The sequence below is a fragment of the Epinephelus moara genome, chromosome 7, assembly GCF_006386435.1.
Source record: "Epinephelus moara isolate mb chromosome 7, YSFRI_EMoa_1.0, whole genome shotgun sequence".
Taxonomy (NCBI): Eukaryota; Metazoa; Chordata; class Actinopteri; order Perciformes; family Serranidae; genus Epinephelus; species Epinephelus moara.
Window position 1 is genome coordinate 12,918,827 of NC_065512.1, and position 23,475 is coordinate 12,942,301.

General features: G+C 42.0%; 1 protein-coding gene across 1 annotated transcript in view; it reads right to left on the bottom strand.

Annotated features, from left to right (window-relative positions):
• znf385b (zinc finger protein 385B) overlaps positions 1-19,962 on the bottom strand; it is a 74,220-nt gene extending 54,258 nt beyond the window's left edge. The window contains exon 1 of the mRNA XM_050048255.1: positions 19,718-19,962. The gene's annotated coding sequence lies outside the window, so the exon portion shown is untranslated. The remainder of the gene's footprint in view (positions 1-19,717) is intronic.
• Positions 19,963-23,475: the final 3,513 nt, after the last annotated feature.

A 23,475-nucleotide genomic window follows, 5' to 3' on the forward strand; every position in this document is an offset into this window, starting at 1 on the left:
CAGCAACAAACAATACAACTGCAGTGTGTGTTGTTGCTCAGTGGGGTATGAAAGCTTTTATAAGCCATCGTTAAGGTCTGAAGAAGAGGCATGTTACCCTTCAACTTATCTGACAGCACGTGAAATCACTAAACACGGAAAATACAAGGTTTACACTGTCGTATATCTTATCTGATGTTATCTTTCTTGTTTTCAATGTCAGCAAGAGGCGCTCACACCATTGGTCGAAAGCTCTGAATCCTGCTGGTGCAAAAGATAAAGGGATGGCGATATTGAGGAGGGCACTAATGTATGTCCCTGTTCCCTGAAAGAGACTGTACAACACACACACGCACACACACACACCCACGCATACACACAGTAACCTGAGGGGACGACAGGACAAAGAAACTAATGGAGATGTGAAAAGACAGAGAGAGAGGTCTTAGAGTGGCTGTCTCTAACCCTGAGGCCAGTAGCTGGTAATGACAGTGGTCAAAGACACACACACACACACACACACATACACACACAGCAAACAAAGCAGTGGCCGGCAGCAGCAGAGACGCTGAAACAAACTACTAGATACAGTTTGATGTTTGTATGCTCGTCCCTGCAGGAATCTGAGCTCCTACAGTCAGAAGAAACCAGTGAAAACTCAAACCACCGCCTCACAAACAGCTCGCTACATTTCAGGAAAAACATCAAATTTGACAAATCATTTCCATTTTTCTCACACAGTAATCCTTCTGAGAACCAGCGAGGGAAAAATCCAGGTCAAATCAAATCAAACCTACAGACGCATAACCATCTGATCGTGCTTTGTGTCCTTTTGAAGATGTTCGCTCAGGCAGAGCTCTTCCTCCCAGGCTGCGTTTGACCTCCAACAGGCTCTGCAAGTTCAAACCTCAGCAAACCATTTCCTTTCTCTAACCTCAAAACCTCAAATTGGAGCAGCTCTGACCTGAAACCACAAACTTAACACTAGATTTATTAAAAACTAGCTGACAGGCTGAATTCAGGGCAAAAAAAAGTTTTATTCTTCCTCGCTCTTCACACAACAGCTCACATTCTCCTCAGAAAACAAAACTGCTGTGAGGTTATTCTAACCTAAATTTACAATAAGCATGTCTCAAAGAAAACTATAGTTAGTTACAGAAAAAAAAGATGCTGGAAACCTCCACATGTTTTCTGTATTAGGGACTGTTCGTTTATTTTTCAGAGGACGGGGGTGGTTGGGGTGTGATGTTGTTTTGTTGTTTTTTGACCCTCCCCTAAGCAGTTAGTATTTTTATTTCAGGCTCCCTGAGTGACTGGTGGAAAATGCATGGCCTGTGGGTTACACTTTAAAAACTTAACCTTTGATGTTCGAAGGTTAAAAGTTAAAGACAAAATCCTGAAGTTGAAAAAAGCCTCGGTTTTTTGCTCATTATATTTTTGGCCAAATTTTTAATGAGACATGTAGAATAAAGTGATTTTGATGAAATATCACTATTTTAAACTCAGATTTGGTTTTGTGTTTTTTGTGATGGAGTGTTCATAGCACACGATATGTTTAAGGACCGTAAGGAATTTGAAAATCAAAGAATATTTTCTCCTTTTACAGTTCAGTCAGGAACACTTTAGTCAGAGAAAACGTTATTTCCATTTGCAGTATTATATTTGGCGGAATGTTCTGGGGCCACTCTGCCTTTCCTCGGGCCTACACAGAAAGCCTCTTCCATGCGCATACGTGGAAAGCCTTAAGGCAGAGAGAAACCACCTCTCTGCCCTTCCATGTGCCTATGCGAGCACACCTCTTTGCCCTTCCACTGGCCTATGTGGAAAGCCTAAGGCAGAGAGAGCAAACCTCCCTGCCCTTCCACTGGCCTATGTGGAAAGCCTAAGGCAGAGAGAGCAAACCTCCCTGCCCTTCCATTCGCCTACATGGAAAGCCTAAGGCAGGGAGAGCAGCAGCAAAGACCCCCAGGAACAGAGCAGAGTAGCATCAATGACAAACAGAAATGACATTCATAAGTCAGACACAGCATGAAAAGGAGGAGCTGGGGGGGAGACAGGTTGCAAAGCAGCTTGTAGAGGAAGCAGCAACAGTAGGCAGGCCAGAGCATTTTAAATAGGGCGCCCTGAATGAGATTTGCCAATTGGTTGCATAGAAAGGAATCATGTGATCTATCAGCTGACTCCCTTCCATCAGTCAGCTGCTCCATCAGTTGATTGGACTGTTTGAGATCAGCTGATGTAGCTGGGATGTGAGCTGAGNGTTTAGCCATGTTTAAGCACAGTTGTTGTTTAGTTGTAGGAGATCACATTATGGTTGTCATCATAGTAAACAAAAACAAAAAACAACTTTGACTGTTGTTTAAAATGTAAAACCAACAAACAAACAGCTGCCTTCCATGGTAACAATGACACTAACAACAACTAGTCTGACATCACATTTATGTTCAGACTGCGGTGAATCTGAAGACCTGCAGGAGGCCGTAACCTGAAGACACTCTGACGACACATACAACGCTTTTCATTCAGCTAATTAAGCTTCCTCCCTCCTCCAGACGGAGACCTAGAAGTCATTTTAGGTTCTCCATCCTTGAGGATGTTCCAAAACCTTAAACGTGGTGAGGAACCACCACAAACTGTAAAATCTTTCAAGGAGTTCAAGTTTGGCGACAGATAGCAGCTCGCCATGGAGGCAAAATGTGCCAAAAGAGTGGGATTCAAGCAAAGAGGAAAACTTTGCTGAGATGTGTCCTCCCGCTCTCACCATGATTGCGTAAAGAAGGACAAAGCATGGAAGGAAATAGTGGCGCAGTTACAGCTGCTGGTGAATAGGTCGAAACTTTATATTTTAACAATTATTTGGTTACTAGTGGTTACCTTTGGGCAGAAAAAAAACCTGGTTTTGGTTGGGAAAAGATTGTGCTGACAGCCGCTCTTCGTGGCACAGCCCAGCTGGAAACGCAGCAATGTCTTGGTAAGAAACAAACACTTTTCATGGCCCTATTACAGCAGGAAATGCAGCCAAGTGTCTCTGTATGAAACAGCCTCTTTTCTTGGCACAATCCCAGGTGGAAACACAGTGACAGGTCGCTACAACACACCCACATCTGGAGGCTTAAAAGCCGCTGGGGACACAGCAATGACTCACTAAAACACAACCAAATCAAACAGCTTGTCAGGCGTCTCACCTTGGTGTCACGCCATCCACCATCCCCTCCACCTCCTGATGACAAAGTCAGCTCACACACCACGTCACTTTAGAAACACTGATATGATGTGTATGACATGTGCAAATATGATGTATTCGTGGTTTGCAGAAATGCTCAGTGCCAACATTTTCCTCTGGTGACTGAGCTCATTTCTTATTTTCTGTGCCAAGTGCTTCTCGTCTCTTTTGGGAAAAGGAAATATTCTGTCCAAATAATTGTCACGGTTATAATTAGTCCAATAACACAGTCTGGAAAGCATTAGATTAAATTGTACCTGCAGCATTTTACAAACAAAATATTTTTCTTATTAGGTGCATTTAAAGCTGTTTAATTGCTCCTTAACATCTGTTCTTGCATTAATAACCTAAATGTAGCTGTCTGCTGGAGCAGCAGTCATCAGACGTAAATTGGTCTTTAATAGTGTAACTTAATAATTTCCACACATTACAGGTCAGTTAAGACGGCGTCTGTCAGCAGCACTGCCATCTCCTCAACATGACGCTGGAGGAGCTGAGACACGAGGAGGAGACCCAATGAGGGAACCGAGGAGCCACATTAGCTAAATGAAAAAGCACCGAGTCAGACAGGTGGAACGACAGGTCCGCAGGCGCTCCATCTTCCTGTCCATCTGTTTTCTGGTTGTCATGGAAGCGCTGTGCGGTAACACCACAACTGGTGATGTCACTGTGGTCAGTCCACTGGGAAACTATGACACCCACACACACATATACACACACACTCAGATGAAAGGTGACCTGCAGCCTCCGTCCACATCCTGACTGTTCTGTCCAGGTGGTTTCTAAAAGGACTCTAAAAAAAGGTAAAAGTAAAATAAACAAAGGGAACTGTGAAGCTGGTTTCTTCTGTCAGGTCAGCAGTGAGGCTGGATTACACACTCTTTGGATCTCAGCAGGTTTAAAGTTATATTCCTCGACATATTCATGAAATAATTTCATGGTCGACATTTTTTCAACAAAAGCCATTCAGTGTATTTACGTTCTGGAACCTCCTCTCTGTACAGACATTTCCATTGTTAATGGTGGAGTCCGCCATTGCTGCACTGCATTCAGACTGCCTTTAGGTTATCCAACTACAGCCTGACCAATACTTTGAGGCCAATATCGATATTTTGGAGTGGACCTTATCAAGGTCTTCTTCTGTAAATATAGTCTGATACCTACGGAAAAGTTGATCATCCTAGTGCAGGGCTACCCAGAGCTTTACATCTGTCCCACGGATGATAGGCCTACACACTTATAAACAGCTCCTGGAAGAAGATCAGCTCTGCTCTCAGGATTTCAGGTTAACGGGCTATGATACGGTGCTTGTTAAGGAACCTCGGACGCAACCTGCCACTGCGCTCTTGAAAGCTGGTACAGAAAAGGCACAAGAGTAGCACCCAGCCTGACCTTGCGTTTTCCAGACGTGGTATGTGTGTACGGTCCCTAATTTCCAAGGCTGGTACCTTTGGTTATTCCACAGGCTAGTTAATAACATGTCGGGCAGGAAATCCAAAGTGTGGGATCATTTTGAGAAGGTGAAGGACGAACCCAAGGTGATATGTAAACTCATCTTCATTGGTCGACTACAAACATGACGTATCATCTGAAACATGGAAGTAGCTACATGCCCATTAGCCCACAGCGTCATTAACAGGCGGCTCGCTCAGTGTGTGACGTGCACTTGTAGATAAAATATAGGCCTATATTAATGAAGGTTCATTAGTACGGTTTTGTATTTCTCTGTAATGTAGCACAGTGTTAACAATGTTACTGATACTATTCTTTCTCACACCTTCAACTCAAACCACCAAAATATATCATTTAATAATTACATTAATATCGTAAACATGCAGGCGACTAGTCGACTAATGGCCCTAAATGACAACTATTGGTCCACAAGGAAAATTCTTAGCTGGGGGCAGCCCTAATTATTTCTCCTATAGATGTATAGGAGCTGTATTAAGTTACTGCTAATGTTAACGATACATCGCTGCCTCGCATGGTGAAAAATGGAGTGGTTTTTATTGTGAAGTCGTATCTGATACAAAGGGTTAAGACTGACAGCAAACATTCATATGTCTAAAAAACAAGATGAGGTTACATTCAGTGGTGGTTACAGTAATCACCTCAGTTACAATCACTGCATGTGACTGTTATTAATGATTAATTATTATTGATGACTGATTCCGGTCCTTTGACAGAAACTGTTGGACAGAATCAGGGATTTACACTCAGACAGTGATGCAGAGCGTGTTTTATGTGACTCTAATCCTCTCATGAAAACAACTGACATCACGTTGTATGGTTTACATACTGCAGTAGGGATTACACACACACACACACACACACACACACAGCGGGAGGTACAGTGAGGTTACTCTGTCAGTCCAACCTTCACATCAGGACACTGTGACTTCTGCTCATCTTTAAATAGCTGCTCTGCTCCGTCAGGACCTGACACTCGCTGTTCAAGGAGAAACTCTAAAAGCTTTCGCACTAAAATCCAGGACTGAACTGCTGCCGCTAACAAAGGTGCGGACCTGAGGGGCCACATCACCTGACACATCGCTATGAAAATTAACCACCTCGCAGATGATGAGGCTCAATATATGTTGCAAGTGGAGAATGGGCAGTTAGCATGCTTGCTATGCATACGTGCAGCATGGTCACAAAAAATGGGCTGCACATGCATGTTCGCATGGGGTCCAAGCAGACCCTCACTGACATGTGCAGATGACAACATTTAGGCTAGCTGTTTCCTCCTGTTAGCAGTCGTTATGCTAAGCTAAAATAGCTGTCTGCTAACCGTAGCTTCATACGTAGCATGTTGTTGCTGTAATGATATAAATTGGGATTAAAGTGAACGTTTGTAACTGAATCTGTTTCCTGCCTGAATAGGAAGCTTCAGTTATAGAGGTAAACCAGATGTTCCTCTATTACAGACTGTCAGGGATTAACACACACACACACACACACCACTGCATGTAGGTTACCCAGCGGGCTGTGCAGGATTTGGTGGGACATGATTGGTTGAGCCAAAAGGGGATTGTGGGATTGGGATTATAATCCACAGATAAGTGTGGGTGCGTGTGTGTGTGTGTGTGTGTGTGTGTGTGCTGTAGCTCAGTTAGTATAATCTGTGGTCTAATAATAGAGATTACCACTCGCACTCTTCTGAACATCCACTGACAGTCGTCTGACTTTGACCCCCTCCCCGCTGAAGTGTCCCACAGAGACACCCTGAACTCCTGTGACCTCCCTGTGACTCAGTGTGTGTGTGTGTGTGTGTGTGTATCGCTAAGGTGAACGTCAGTCTGCATACAATACACACAAAATAACCTACAATCAAAGGTTGACCTCACCTCATGGTCTCCATTTAGTAGAAGGAGCTGACTCAGGTGTCACCACACGACTGAGGTTACACACGTAAGGCTGATTTATGGCCGTGCATTACAGGGTTAACAACATGTAACTACACAACTACGTCTGAGCTTTGGTGGCTACAGAGATACTACATGAAAAGTGCAAGGTTTCTGATGCCGGTAGAGATTTTTGAGAGTGAAAACAACATGATTAAGTCTAAAAAAGGCTCTGTCATCTTCTCCTTTTCAGTAACACACATCCAACACAAAGCTATTCTACAAATCCTCTGATCACTGTGATCACTGCTCACTATCATGAGCCAAATTTCCATCATAATGCTGCGCAAATTTTGATAAAACTTCCAGAAAATAAGCAAAACTAAAAAGTGAATTGAAGTGTATTTTAATCTGCTACTGTGAGGCAAATATTAGGAGCTGGGTTCATCAAAATAAAGCTCTCATCAAGCTAATTCTCCAGTCAGATGCCACTAAACACTATAGAAGAAGTAAAGTAAATGTTTTATTGATATAGTGCCAAATCTCAGCAAAAGTTATCTCAGGACACTTTTTCATATAGACCAGGTCTAGACCATATTTGAGTTACAGAGACCCAACAATCCAAACAAACTTCCACCAAGAAGGGGGCGCAACGAGACGAAAAGAGCACCAGTCAAACCTCACATGATGGAAACTAATTTGTTTCATGTATTAATGTGGGGAAGGTTACAGTCTCCTCGTCGCTCCAAACAGATCTGTTTCCATCTCTTTAATGGACGTTTAAGTCACACGTGTAATGTATGTCATAACGGTTGTTTCCACTGCACTTCAGTCACCATTTGCTTTAACTGAAACCCCAACTTTTACAGCTCAGCCAAGCGTGAAAACATTTTGGTGTTTTTCCTCCCTGCAGTATTTAAAAGTGATCCTCTGACCAAACAGCGCAGAATATGTGTCCACAGTTGACATGTTTTCACTCCCAATGGCAGGTCAGTTTCTGCTCCTTACATGCATGGTGCCTTTTCAAAATAAACTTCTGTGCTCACAGGACACACGGATTTCGCTACCCAGACTACTTTAGGTTGAGGCAACAAAGCTGCCTGGTTAGGTTTAAAAATAAGATCACAGTTTGGGTTAAAATAAGCATGTTTGGAATGTTACATAAATAATTCCTAACACACAAAAGGACCACCTGCATGTCAGTGACTCACTGTGTATTACCTCTAATTTGTGAAGAATTTTTTTTCAATGAAAATGCATGTGTATGACCATATGACCTGATAAATGAGACTTTAAATGAGATTATACTGCAGGAGTTGTATGAGAGTTTAAAAAACAACGGATGTTTTAATATAGTTTGGCTGTCATTAAACACAAACTCCATTTAATTCAATTTATGAAGAATGTTTCCCTTGTTCAGATTCTTGGTTCACTGTGGAGGCATGCAAGAAAAACAAAGTTTTCTTCACACATCTGAGGTCACACACTGTGAGTAGCTGATATACAAATAGTCATTTTGTGGGTAAAGTATTCCTTTGAATAAGTTGAGTATTCATGCATGTGATATATGTTGCATTACATTCACTACTAGGGGTGTGGGAAAATATTGATAAAGCATATTTTCGTGATATTTTCATGTGGCAGTGTTGTATCGTCATACAGTGCCAAGTATTGTCTTTTTATTAAATAATTATTAATATTGCATATACAAATACAGCTTTATAAATTTGCTTTTTCAGTCCACTACATACATTTTGCTGCAAATAAAATGACCTGAAGTGAGATGAACAGACAGAAAACTTGATCTTATGAAATAAAACAGGTAATATATCGAAAGTATTTTATTGCAATGGTCAGCATATCGCAACACTTTTAAAATCGCAATAATATTGTATTGTGACTGAAGTATTGTGATTATATCATATCATGCCTCTGGTGATTCCCATCCCTATCAACTACGTAACATCACTTTAAAACAACACTGACTTTTGGTTTCACATGGGACATGAACAGTGGTCTCCTCGGTGAAAGTCCTATGTTTGCTTGACCTATCTGCCATGTCTCCCTCCAGCCCTTCTCAGAATTTCACCCTCCTTCTACGTCAGCTGCGCTGAGCGTCAAACATTGCTGCAGATGGGTACATTACATTGGAGTTAGATGAAAGCCCGGTCTCACACAGACTCTAAAGGGTGCCTTGCGTATTGAAATCTGATTGAATAGACCTGTTTTTATCTAATAACACCCCTAATAAAGTCTGTTAGGACAGTGAATTTCCTATAACTTCTTCACAATAAAAGCTTCCCGCTGGTTCTCCAGTACTTTGCAGCAGCAGTATTTCAGTTGACACACACCAACCCAGGCTAACAGAGAAACCCTATTAGTCTCATTTGTATTTATTGTGTTATCAGCAGGTAAACAAATACATCCCAGAGGTTTTATCAACTACATGACTAACATGAATGCTGTGATTGTTTGCTCTAAATATATATATACCTTGCTCCCACATTAAGTACTGCTAACTGTACTTTAGTCCTACAAACACACTGTACAAGAACAACACGGTGAGTATCTGCTGTATTCTCTGCAGAAGTTTAAGAGTGGAAGCTGCTGCCGGAAAACATTAACCCAGCCCCGAAAGCCGAGAAGACGACGACCATGACATCACTTCCTTCTCAGCATGCTGACTCATCAAACATTCAACAGCTGCTCTACTCAACTAATGGAAGAAGAAACATGAGACACACACACAGAAACACACACCTTAGTGGGCAGGTGGTTTAAGTAAGTACACACTCATTCGTCTTTTAGACTAAGCTTAGAGCTGACAGGGAGGAGGATGTAAAGTAGGGTAAAGTCAGTTTCTATATATCACCTTCACATTAAGGACGCTGTGACTTTGTGTGTTTGACAAGATTAACTTTACTGTGATTCTTCTGCTGCCACACAGAAGCCGTCTGAGAGAGTAAAGTCTGAACTAAGCCGGTTAAATCTGAAAACAAATCTTTATTCTTTCTGTTTTGGAGCCTCCATCCACATTAAGCCGCAGCTGAAAGTCATCTCTGATAAAAGCACTGTTCCCTGCTGTTAGAGCGTAGCGGTAAAAAAGTGAAACTATACATTTGTGAGTCATTTATAAAGATTAGTTTCCTCTGTAGGAACTAATAGGCTTAGAACTGAGTGCCAAAGGCCGAGTAGGGAGGTCAGGACCTATTAAAAGACGGACCAACACATTGCTGGTTTTGGTCTTTTCGTCAGATTTGTTGACAATAACAAAAAATATAGAATACAGTTGATTTGCTGCTGCCCCACCCCTTCAGGAGACTAGACTCCATTCATTCCAGTGGGAGAAGTGAACATGAGTACAGATTGTGACCGTTTTCTTCGCCCCATAGTCACTGAAGTAAATACGGGACCCATTTTTCACAAGCCCCAACCCCTCTAAACATTCTGACACTGAAACGGTAATATTTTTAAACAAACAAATTAGGAAAGAATCTACTTTGTTAGAGACGCGTCTCTCCTTTAGCAACATACTCTCACGAGATCTGGCAACAACTGACGTGATCTTACACTTGATATCAGACATTAAGCTTGCAGATAAAACAACCGGCAAAATAAGGAACAATTAAATTTGTGGTGAATATAGCATTGTATTGCTTTGAATCTGATTTCCGGTAAAACGGCCCAACATTCGCAGAAAATCTGGCAGTGTAAAAGGGGCTACTGTTTACTACACTGCTAAACGAGGTAGAGATATGCGGGGCAAAGACGACTACACCCACTCAGGAAACCGGAGGTGTGTACCATTTTGTACCACTGGCACAGCTTGTAATGTGTCATCTTTGTTACAGAGTGTCTTTGGTATCGATCTTCTCATCTAACTTTGAGCAAGAAAGCAAATAAGCATATCTCCCAAAATTAACCATTCCTGTTAACCTCGTCTCGCCTTAAACTTGTGCTTCCTCTTTATCAGATGAACAGTTAGTGAGGCGTCAATGAAATCACAACTTTTTATGATCTTAAAGTATTCCGACAAAATCAACATACCGTACATACATGATTACCCTGATAGTTATTTGTGTATAAACAGTATAAATGAGGAGAAAGAACACATCCCTGAGGGGATCCAGGAGATGAAAAACGGGTACCGAACAGTGTCCTGTTGACGCAGACCCTCCAGAGAATCCAGATTAAAATTAGATAAAGGTCTGTGAGCTAAAACGTGTGGCTGAATACGATTAAAAGCAGAGGAGAAATCAGTAAAAAGCAAACGTGCATGATTCATATTTCCCTCCAAATGTCTCAGTACAAGATTTAACAGAGTAGCTGTAGCGTCCTCCACTACCCTATCTGCAAACTGTAAGGGGCCCAGCTTGTCCTGTACGGAGTATAAGACTCCAGATTTGACAACGTGTTCAAATGCCTTCATAACGAAGGATGTCAAGGCCACAGGGCAATAGTCATTCAAGGATTTTGGAGACCTGTCTTTTGCCACAGGCACCACTGTGGATTCCTTCCACATACTGGGAACGATCTGTAGTTCAAGGGAGGACTGGAAAATATTTGAGAAGGTACCACTGAGTGGAGGCATACGAGAAAATCCAAGTTTTCTTCATGACTTCAAGGTGAAACACAGTGAGTACATGATATACAGTCATTTTGCGGGTGACGCATTCTTCCAAGCCTTTTGAGCTTTATTCAGTACTTGGAAAGCGACAGAACGTGCATCGATTATCACCTATTTTTGCACTTCAGACTATAATACTAAAATGGCGTCTACCAAGGCACTGATGTATTTGCTTTGCTTTCCTGAGACCACTGCTTCTTAGTATGTATATAAAGGAGAATGGCAATTAAGAATTTCATTGTATGGTGTAAACTGCTGTGTTTTTACTGTGCGTATGACAACAGACTTCTTGAATCTGGACCTTAGCACGCGACCAGTAGCCTTGTGTTCACATCAAAACCCCAACAGGCCTTCACTCAACTCCATCAACCAAGCCAGTGAATGAAACTGACAAGACAGCGAGTCTGTTCTCATGCGTCCTTTGGACTTAACTGTCTTTATGCTTCGCTAAGCTAACTGGCTGTACCTTCACATTTAAATGACAGATATCAGAGCGGTATAAAGCTCCTTGTTGAACCAAGAAATGAAGGACAAGACGAGATTTTGTTTCAGTCTGAACTGAGACTTTCACAAAAACAGCCCGGTTCAGATGGATTGTCGTTGACGTGGTCGACTGTCTGTCTGTCTCAGAGGTTAAATTCCTGACAACTTCCCGCAGCTTCCCAACTGATGACACAGTGCGTAAGTGTGTGTATGTGTGTCAGTGTGACCTTCACAACCTCAGCGTACGTGTGTATGTGTGTGTAATACCTCAGAGACGCGAGTCGCGAGGAAACACTTCATCACTGCTGTCCTATTTACACACACACTTTCTCTTTCACACACTCACACAGTCAACTTTTCTTCATAAACTCTTTTTATACACACTTTCCCAACCTCCCTCTGTCTCTGCTCTCTCCCACTGAAGTCACCCTCAGGCCACTAATTGCACTTTTGATGCTAATCATCCAATCACATTTCATTACTGTCATCACTTCCTCTTCATCACATGACGGGAAATTAATTAAAACTTCCTGAGACAACACGGGGAGCAGGTGCACACACACACACACACACACACACACACACACACACACAGGTAGCTTCATAAATCACAGAAGACAGAATGGGAGTAATGAGGTGGCTAGCTGTTAGCGCTCTGTAGGACACAGTACCTAGCTAGCTGAGCACGCACACACACACATACACACACACACCAGTATTCAGTAGTACTGCTACAGTGACAGAAAAACATCTCTGAGGGAAAACACAGCTGAGTGTGTGAGTGTGTGTGTGTTTAGTGTCACCGACAACTAAACTTCTGAGCGAGCACAAAACTTATTTGTTCAGTGATCAGATTTCACATCAGATTTATGAGTTCAGAACAAGTTTTTATTTGATTTTCTGAAAGGAGCAGTTTTAAATTATGGATACGGTTTTCTGCTCTCCTGCTCAGAGTTAGGGACCATGTCCACGGCAGTATTTGTTCCTGAGGCCAGCGAATTTTAATTTTTTGCAATAGGAGTGCCGCTTATTTAGGACGCATTCACACTGGCGCTATTTGGTCCACTTTAAACGAACCCTGGTCCACTTCCACAGATAGTTTGGTTTGTTTGGAGTGGTGTGAACGCTCATTTGAACTCTGGTGCGGACCAAACGAGCGAACCCTGGTCCGCTTGAAAACTGGGGGTCTCGGTTCACTTGCAAGTGAACCCTGGTGCAGTTCGCTTACAGTGGGAAATGCAAACGGACTATCCAGAGAACCAAAGAGAGGAAGTGACAGAGAACGCAGTGCGTTGTTTTTGTGGTGACCAAGCCGGCTGAAGGGGACGGATTTCCGATTTCGGTCCTGGCTGGATTTTCTTCTTTCTCATGCTTTTTTTCCTTCCTGGTCAGTGGTTGTTTTGGACAACACCGCCCCCAAACGAACAGTTGTTGTAACTGCGTGATGTTGTCCAGGCGGTTTGGTCCGCTTTATAAAGTGCAGTGTGAAAGTGAACCGAACCAAATGAAGGTGTGAAATTTTTCTGCATTCCCCGCCCAATTGAACCGAGTCCCCCGGACTACCCTGGTGTGAATGCGCCCTTACACTATGCAACAAATACCAGCAGTAAGACAAGGTGCTGAGCGTCTATGCTGCACTGAGTGCTGTATGTTTGATGTTTTTTTTCTGAGCACCGAGAGTTCATTAACATTCTGTTTCTTTTTCTCCTTGCTTGTGTGTCCTTGTGTAACAGTCTGTGTGCCCTTTCTAAATTCAGAGATTTTTGCGGGTCTGTGAACGCAGCGTAAAGAAACTCTTCATAGGTTAATTTTTTCCTATAGCTGTGGTTTGTGGATATTTGAGTCTCAAGGTGGATAACTGATCAGATGATTTGATCAGAGCTGATTAGATCAGACTGATGGATGAGAGGAGCAGCTGCTGCAGAGGCAAACTTAAAGACCAAGGGCAAAGAATGCTTTCACTTTAACTGTGCCAGACATTCTGCTGCTCTGTCTGTGCCCAGAAGGGCCGAGGACTTGTGTGCGTCAGGGCCACTACCCAGGACACAACAACCAAGATCCAGGACTACAACAGGAGGATGGCCCCCAAAGATGAGCTGCTAAGTGAATAAAGAAATCCGACAATGCAGAAGAGGAGGGCGAACCATCATGGAAGGACAAGCCCCTGCATGGCATGTACCTGTGACAGATTGAAGAAGTGGCCGACATTAAGAAATCCTACCAGTGGCTGGAAAAGGCAGAAGCATGAATCATGGCAGCACAGGAACAGGCACTTAGTACACAATCAATAGAAGCAGGGGTCTACCACAGCAGACAGGACCCCAGGTGCAGGCTGTGCAAAGGTGCTCCTGAGACAGTTCAGCACATATTAGCAAGTGTAAGATGCAGGCAGGAAGAGCGTACATGAAACGCCATAACCAAGTGGTTGGCATAGTGTACAGGAACATCTGCACTGAGTATGGGCTGGAAGTCCCAAGGTCAAAATGGAAGACACCTCCTATAGTGGTGGAGAACGACCGAACTAAGATCCTGTGGGACTTCCAGATCCAGACGGACAAACTGCTGGTGGCTAACCAATTGGACATCGTTGATGGACAAACAGAAGAAGGCAGTGGTGGTAGATGTAGCAATCCGGAGTGACAGCAACATCAGGAAGAAGGAACACGAGAAGCTTGAAAAGTACCAAGGGCTGAAAGAGGAGCTAGAAAAGATGGTACCAGATGATTCCAGGTACAACATCTGAGGTCTCTGTCCAGAAGAGTGCAGTCCTAGGAACAGCTAAGATACTCAGCTAAGATACTGCGCAGAACCCTCAAACTCCCAGGCCTCTGGTAGAGGACCCAAGCTTGAGGAAACACACCACCAATCTTCAGTCTTCACACCACCAAACTTCCCTTCATCCACAGCATGTAGGCCTATTCTACCTTGCGCCGACATTTTTACTTCCGCAGATATACAGTATCATGGCAATCAGATACACGAGAGTGTTAAAGTATCAATCTTCCAACTGTCCCCAAGAAAAAGAAAAAAATCGTGTCCTTTGTGCTGATCTTAATGAAACATTGATGTCACAGTCATGTCTCTGCTCTTTGAACAGGACGGCAATGAAGTTGTAACGATGAGCTCATTATACCTGCTGTCACTCCACACGTACACACACACTCCTGCACAAAGAGCGAGGCTAGATTTAGTACAGAAACAACAGTTTGCCTGTGAGTGTGTGTGTGTGTGTGTGTGTGTGTGTGTGTGTGTGTGTTCTCTGCAGGTTTCCAAACTAATCTGTCCTGACGTAACAACATGCTGCTTCTCAATCTGCCCACTGCTGGAGTCCTGGCACACACACACACACATATACAAAAACGCAGTGTTTAGTAATGTGGTCATGCTCTATAAATAGGTAACATTGATTTGTGTGGAGGAGAACAAGAGACAGCGTGTTACAGTAGGATAAATGTACCTTTACTGTACGGCTGGACAATGCAAACTGAAACTGAGCTGTTAGAGTTGACTCAAAGCTACACACACACCTTCAGTGCAGTCAAATACTTCATTAATACATCCTTACAGCCCTTATCGAGTTCACCAGCAGGTTAGAAAAGCCAGTTTGTGTAGCCTTACCACTAGTTAGTCAGACAGGAGTCAGGTTAATTTCCAGGGCTGGTACCTGCAGTTATTCCACAGGCTAGTTAATAACATGTCGGGCAGGAAATCCAAAGTGTGGGATCATTTTGAGAAGGTGAAGGACGAACCCAAGGTGATATGTAAACTCATCTTCATTGGTCGACTACAAACATGACGTATCATCTGAAACATGGAAGTAGCTACATGCCCATTAGCCCACAGCGTCATTAACAGGCGGCTCGCTCAGTGTGTGACGTGCACTTGTAGATAAAATATAGGCCTATATTAATGAAGGTTCATTAGTACGGTTTTGTATTTCTCTGTAATGTAGCACAGTGTTAACAATGTTACTGATACTATTCTTTCTCCAACACATTCTCACTCTAATCTCGTCACATATCGACGTTACCACTTTCCACGTCCAGATTCAACGTGCAAGGTACCCTGGGTGCATTGGTTGTTGACGTTCTGGGAAGCCGTGTATAATTTTTAATTTAATTTAATTTTAATTTTCATATACTTTATTAATCCCCAAGGGGAAATTCAATTTTTCACTCTTGCTTGTCAATTACACACAGGTCCGAACACACACATGCACAAACAGGACCTATACATGCACTAAGTGGAGAGATGTCAGAGTGGGCTGCCCATGACAGGCGACCCTCCGGTTCCCAACCCAAGTCCCTATGGACTGAGCTACTGCCGCCCCAATAGTATAGTATATAGTATAGTATAGTTCTGCCTGTTACATGCATTGTCTTACAAAATGAACGCAGTATGTCAGAAAACACTGTGAGACATTTTTTTCCCTTCAACAACTAACGCACATGGTTGGATTTAGGAAAAAAGAACAGGGTTTGGCTCTAGAATCTTACGGGACGCCTGCGTTCCGCCTACCCAACTTGGACTTTTGCCGCCTTAACTTTCGTCCTTGTCCTGCCGCGTTTCCACCTGACGCCACCGAGCGCTGTTAAACTTTAACGGCAACCAGCCGTTTATCATGCTGATACTAAAGGACGCCTTTTTTCGTTGGTTTCTGGGGCTGCAAGTCACTGCCCAAGCGCTGGAATTCGACAACTTCTGAGTGACACCGTGCTGATACATCAGTTTAAGCTTCATTATCATAAAACTATACCTGTCATATGTACATATGTTCTTTTCAGTCAATGTCAAAGTTGTTCACCAAGAAAAAGGAAGTACAGTCTAGAGTCGGTCAGTACAGTCCAAAAGCAGGTTAGTACTGACTAACAGCATTGCTGTGGTTCTGATTGGACGTTGGGCTCAGCGTCAGTGTCTCCCTGCTGCTCCTCGTCCTCACTCTGTCAGCTTCCCTCTTCTGTCTTAAACAGAAAACTTCTGCTTTAATTAAGTTGATTAGTGTTAATTAGACTCACAGAGGCCTGAGACACACACAGGCTGAGGGTCCAAACAAACAGCTGCAGGAAGAGACACACTGAGAGGAAAGCTCTGCTGCTAGGAAAGAGTGAAGGAGGAAGGAGTGAAGGAATGAAAGGATGGAGGTCTTTTTATTTCATACGGGACGGCTGGAGAGGTGGCAGCACTGAATTCAGTTTCCAGGTCACAAAGGAAAAGCAGAAAAAATGGAGGCAGGGAAGAAAATATGGCGGTAAAGGATAAAGTATGAAGGGAGGAAGGGAAGGGAGGAGGTAAGGAAAGAGGATGGAGGATGAAGGGAGGAGGTAAGGAAATGAGAGGAAGTATAAAAGCAAAAGAGGAGGTGAAAGATCAGTTTTCAGGTCTGTGAGCTGCAGTGGGCACTACAGTCCAGCTGATCAGGTGTCATTATCAGACACACACACACACACACACACACACACACACACACACACACATATGAGAGAGAGAGAGAGAGAGAACCTGTCATACTGTCACCTATGTGAAAATTAACAACATCTCCGTGACAGAGAGAGAAAGAGGACAGCTGTGTATGTGCATGTGTGTATGTGTGTGTATGTGTGTGTCTGTAGGCTTTGTAAGGGATTATCTGACAATAATGAAGCATGTTCAATACACACAAGATTATACTGTCTGTCTGTCTGCTCTCTCCTTCAGCTCTCAGTTTTTAAAGGAATCAGTTATATACATATATATATAAATATATATTGTATATCTGATTACAGTCATTTTAATTTTTTGATGTAAATAGTTAAAGACAGCAGGTCAAACCAACTCTCGGCCACAGCTTGTTAGTCTGCTGGATTCAAACTGCTTCAAGAATGAAACACATTCACATTTAAAGTTGGAGAAAATTACAATAAATCAATAAAAGTGAGTATACAGGCACAAAAGAAGAATAAATACTACCTCAGAACCTACTGAAAGGAAAACAGAAACACTTGTAGTGGGGCTGCCCCCGAATAGTCGACCAAATGTTGTCAACCAGAAAGGTCGTTAGTCAGTAAGATGTCATTAGCCATGTTTCCATCAGCCTGTTTAGATGCGCATCTAGAAGTATCGCATCCTGCGGTACCTGCGGTTATTCCACAGGCTAGTTAATAACATGTCGGGCAGGAAATCCAAAGTGTGGGATCATTTTGAGAAGGTGAAGGATGAACCCAAGGTGATATGTAAACTCATCTTCATTGGTCGACTACAAATATGACGTATCATCTGAAACATGGAAGTAGCTCCATGCCCATTAGGCACCAGGAACCAGGACCCTCTTGCTTGGTTTTGTCTGCTTTTTTCTTTTAGTAAAAAAGCAATATATTGTACTGTATTGTATTGTGTATATATTGCATCGCAATACTCAGCATATCGCAATAATATCATCATATCGTGACAAGTATTGTGATAATATCGTGGATCCTCTGGTGATTCCCACCCCTATCTGACAGCTGTAATTACAGGTGACTTTACAGACAAATCAGTTCGTATGATATATTACACATTTCAATGAAGTATTTTAGCTTCAGTAGCAGATCTGAACACTTCCCTCTGACACTGTTCAAGTACAGCTTTAAAAAACTACTTTTACTTTACCACATTTATCTGACAGCTGTAGTTACTGGTGACTTTACAGATTCATACACAAACAAATCAGTTCACAAGAAATAGTACACATTTTAATGAAGTGTTTTTGCTTAAGTAGCAGGTCTGAATAAATCTTCCACTGTTGTTTAAGCACAATTTTAAGGTTCTGTAATTGATTATTTCCATTTTACGCTTTTTACTAGAGTTTCATTTACAACTTTTACTTGAGCAGCAGATCTTCATACTTCTTCTGTCACTGTTTAAGTACAATTTTATGGTTCTTTACTTGATTATTTCCATTTTACTTTGTACCTTTACCACATAGCCTTTAATTTGAATACAGATACATACAAATCAGCTTACAAAATATGTTACACACTTTGCTGAAGTATTTTTTCAGTACTTTTACCTTGGCATGAATACGTCTGCACTGTTGAGGCATTTAAGGGTTCTTTACTTGATTATTTCCACTTTACTTTACACCCTTACTTTACGACATGTAACAAGAAAATGTTGTACTTTTTACTCTACAATGCACTAGTGCTATTTAACAGCTAGCTGCCAGTTAATTCTAATATTCTACATACAAATCAGCTTAGAAAATATAGTATATCACACATTTCACTGGACGTTTTAACAGAGTATTTATTTATTTATTTGCTTAATACTTCTTGGGCCTCTATTTAAGTACAATTTAAGTGTTCTCTGCTCAAGTATTTCCATTATACTTTATACCTTCACCACAGTTCAGATGGAAATACTTGTCCTCTATCTGACAGCTGTAATTACAGGTGACTTTACAGATTCATACACAGACAAATCAGTTCACAAGAAATATTACACATTTAAATTAAGTATTTTTGCTTCAGTAGCAGATATTTAAAGTACTATTTTAAAGGTTCTACTTCTACTTAACCACATTTCATCAGGATATGCACTTTGTACTCCACATTTATCTGACAGCTGCAGTTACTGGTTAATTTTAATAGTCTACAAATCAGCTTATAAAATATAGCTACTACACATCTTACTGAAGTATAATACTTGTACCTTAATACTGCATCTGCCACTGTTTAAGTACAATTTTACTTGATTGTTTCCGTTGTACTTTATATTTTTACATTACTAGTCCACGTTTCTAAATATATAAAGTGTATATGTTGTACTTTTTACTCAAAATCAGTATTTCCTTACTTCAAAATAAAAAAACAGACATGTCTGTAGGAGACAGAGAGGAAGGCGGACATGTAAAAGTGAGACAGACAGAAAGTGATCCGGACTGAAAGCACCGGACAGACGGTCTCCGGTACAGTCGTGTTCAAAGCCTCCGTTTTATAACCTTCAACTAACAGAGAAGAGATAAAAGAAGAAGAAGAGGAGGAGGAAGAGGAGGAGGAATAAAAGGAGGGAAAGAGACAGAAGAAGAGGAGGAGGAAGGTGACTTACCGGAGGAGGAGGTGATGGATGCAGAAAGTAGAGTCCCGTAGGTTTGAAGCGCTGAACTCCGCTCACACACACACTCACACTCACACACACATACACTATCAGCAGCAAATCATTAATCAATAATCAATACTGAGCGCGTGTCTGTCTGTGCGTCTCCAGACTGAGAATCCGCGCGGGTGGTTTTGATTGATCAGTCCATCGATCGTCCATCCATCCATCAGGTATCCCGGACACTGATCAGCAACTCTGCCGGAGCAGCGGAGAGCCGCGCGCTCTGCGCCGCACCGAGAGAGGAGCGGCGGCACTGCGCATGCGCCACACACACAACACAGAGAGGGAGAGAGACAGAGAGAGGGAGGATTATCATGCATCCAATAAAAATAAAATAATTGGATGGATTTTTGAAGGAATAAATTATCTGAAATCAGCTTCTTACCTCCGCGTGTGTGTGTGTGTGTGTGTGTGTGTGTGTGTGTGTGTGTGTGTGTGTGTGTGTGTGAGCAGCAGGTTCTGGTTGACTCGTTTCCAGGTTTGTTGTTGGCAAATAAAAGCGGATAAAATCTATTTTAAAACGGTCCTGGCTGCAGCACAGGTATTGTTCTCAGCAGAGTTCTCTACCTGTCTCTGTATCTCCCTCTGTGTGTTTTTACTGTCAACTCACCTGTTCGTCACGTCAGCAGGTGTCAGGTTAAAGGATCCTCCAGCCAGAGCTGAAACTTTAGGACTTAATGCCCCTGAAAAGTTGGTTTTAAACAAAAGTGGAAGAAGTACTCAGATCTTTTATTTAAAGGTCCAGTGTGCAGGATTCAGGGGGATATGTTGGAATATACACTCACCGGCCTCTTTATTAGGTACACCTGTTCAACTGCTTGTTAATGCAAATATCTAATCAACCAATCACATGGCAGCAACTCAATGCATTTAGGCATGTAGACATGGTGAAGACGACCTGCTGAAGTTCAAACCGAGCATCAGAATGAGGAAGAAAGGTGATTTAAGTGACTTTGAAAGTGGCATGGTTGTTGGTGCCAGAAACTGCTGATCTACTGGGATTCTCACACACAACCATCTCTAGGGTTTACNGCCTTGTATCAACGGTTCAAGCTGCTGCTGGTGGTGTAATGGTGTGGGGGAGATTTTCTTGGCACACTTTGCCCCTGTCTTGGTCTTATACTTACGGACTCCAAGGACTGTTGCACAAAAGACCTTAGCAACTAAAGCAAGGGGGGAAAAACTTAAGGTACCTCCGACTTTATCTTAACGACAACATGACTGCATTTATGGTGATAAATGGGAAAAAAGGAGAGGAGAGTGTTCTGCGACCAGTGAATACGCTTTTGATTTTACACTTTATATTTGACTGAATCCATTTTCATTGGGATTTTATATTTGGGGATCAGATTTACTTTGTACTTTGTGCTTTCTATGGTTGCATTGCTCCATAAGTATAATCATTTTCTCCTCTGACCAGTATGGTTTTCTTGTCTTCTTTTCTTCTGCCATTTTTTCGCTATCTAACTATAAGCCAACCTTGTGAGATGACATCACAACGGAAACTTGTACCACTGTAAAATCTCTTTCAACACAGTAAATGAGTTAACATTTTTCCTTTTAAGGGAATCTGTGCTACTGTGCAAGGAGAAAATAAGCTTTAAATGTCATACTTAAGGAGAAAACTTAAGGTGTTTTTTGCAACTGGTCCCTGGATCTGAAGTTATCAGAGGAAAACAGTGAGCACACATTAGCAGGCGCTGGGCTAGCAGCCCGTCTGCAACATGCTGAACAGCGTCAGAGAAACACTGATTATTAACTTGAAGGTGTTTTTTTCAGTGTTTTACCGGTTTTATCAAGTGGTTCGTTTGTCTTTGAGAGGAGGAGACCTGCGGGTGATTCAGCTCCTCGTAAAAACCTCCTGAACATGAACACTGAAGGAGTTCTAACCAGGAGAAGTTTCAGCTGGTTACAATCTGTAATCCTCACTGCTAGATGCAACTTAATCCTACACTGCTCCTTTAAAGTACTAAAAGTAAAAGTACTCATGTCAACTGATGTATCTGAAACAAGTGAAGGTCAGTGAACAAAAACAGAAACAACGGAAATAGTTTGTTGGATTATTGCAGCTCATCGATACTTTTAGCCTGAAGAAATACATGGTTTTTTTGGCAAAACATTTTTCTTTTTGCTGCATTTAATTTTATTTTGCTTATCTAATTTTTATACTTTATTCTAAATGCTTTCTACAGAATATGTTTTTGTTGTTTCTTTGAGATAATGTCAGAGGTTCTTACAAAAAAAGTAAATATTTGAATGCTATTCTTATATTTTTATATCAATCGAGCAAATAATATATTCTGCAAAGTAATTTACCTCTGGATAAATAAAGTTTTTTCGTATCTTATGGAGCTGATTATCAGGCTATAAGAGTACAAAGCTGAAGTAAACTGTGGTGTTCACTTACTTTGTTATTCACTAACAACACTTATGGTTTCTGTTCTTTACCGCCTTTGACTGATGCTGAAAAGCGTCTTTTTGGGAATTGTGGACAGGCAGACAGACAGATAGACAGACAAACAAGTAGGCAGGTAATGTGATGTCAGAGAGCTGAGACATTCCACACTGCTGCTCTGAGAGAGACGCTCCTGTCTGTCTGTCTCCCTCTGAAGCTCAGAAATGTTGTCGACCTCCCAACAAACTCAAAGCATGATGGGAAACTCCTGGAACTGAGCCAGCTCTCTTAAAGTCCAAATTTTCTCTCAACAGAAACGTCTGGTGATATTCTGTATTTGTCTTACTGTCAACAAATCCCATGAAGAGACTAAAACAAACAATGAATTATCAATTAATCTACAAACAAGTGTCGTCTGTGGATCCACAGTGTGATATGTCTGATTCCTCTGAGAATCTGAATAACCTTATTGGACTAAAACTCATCATGTGGATACAAACATGAATCCTAATGAATGATTATGTTGCTCAATAACTGTTACACATGTTAATAAGCAACCGTCTGCTAACAAGTTCAACATATGAACTGTTTAAAGGTGATAATATGTCAGTGTTGTGTTCACAGCTTGTTTCTGCTGCCCCCAAGTGGCCAAAAAAACAGTTACAGCAGGTTTAAAAGCATTTCTTCACTGACATTATCATACACACAAACAGCACTGTGTGTCGAGTCAAATATTCAAACCCAACGACTCTTTTATCATTTTGTAAACGTTTCCCCAAAATCCAGCGTGACATATTTGACATGTCTGGAAACTTTGAGTTCTATAATAAATATAAAAGATGGAGAAAGACTCAGTGATCCTCCACAGCTCTCTGCCTGTATCTTGTGTTAATTTTTCCACTTTCCACTCCTCTGTTTCTCACCTCCACCCCTCTCTTTCTCTCTCCTCTCTCTGAGCAGAGGGCCTCTCTGTGGTTTCCCAGAGTTCCTTGCAGCTCCCAGGTCCCAGTGGATCTGTTCCTCCATTTGCTGCCGCAGCAAACCAATCCAGTTCCTCTGCTCCTCGGGACACCCAGCCAATCACAGTCCAGCACTGCAACGACCCACTTACACACACACACACACACACACACGCCCCTCTCACCTTGAACAACACATCAAGGTTGTACAAGGATACAGTGTTGTGTGTATGTGTGTGTATGTGTGTGTGTGTGAGGGAGAAACAGTGCTGGGAGCCTCTCCAGTAAAACCAGTGCACTAATGGTTATGATAAAAAAACAGTTCGCAAGAAACAGACTCCTGCTTTGAGGTA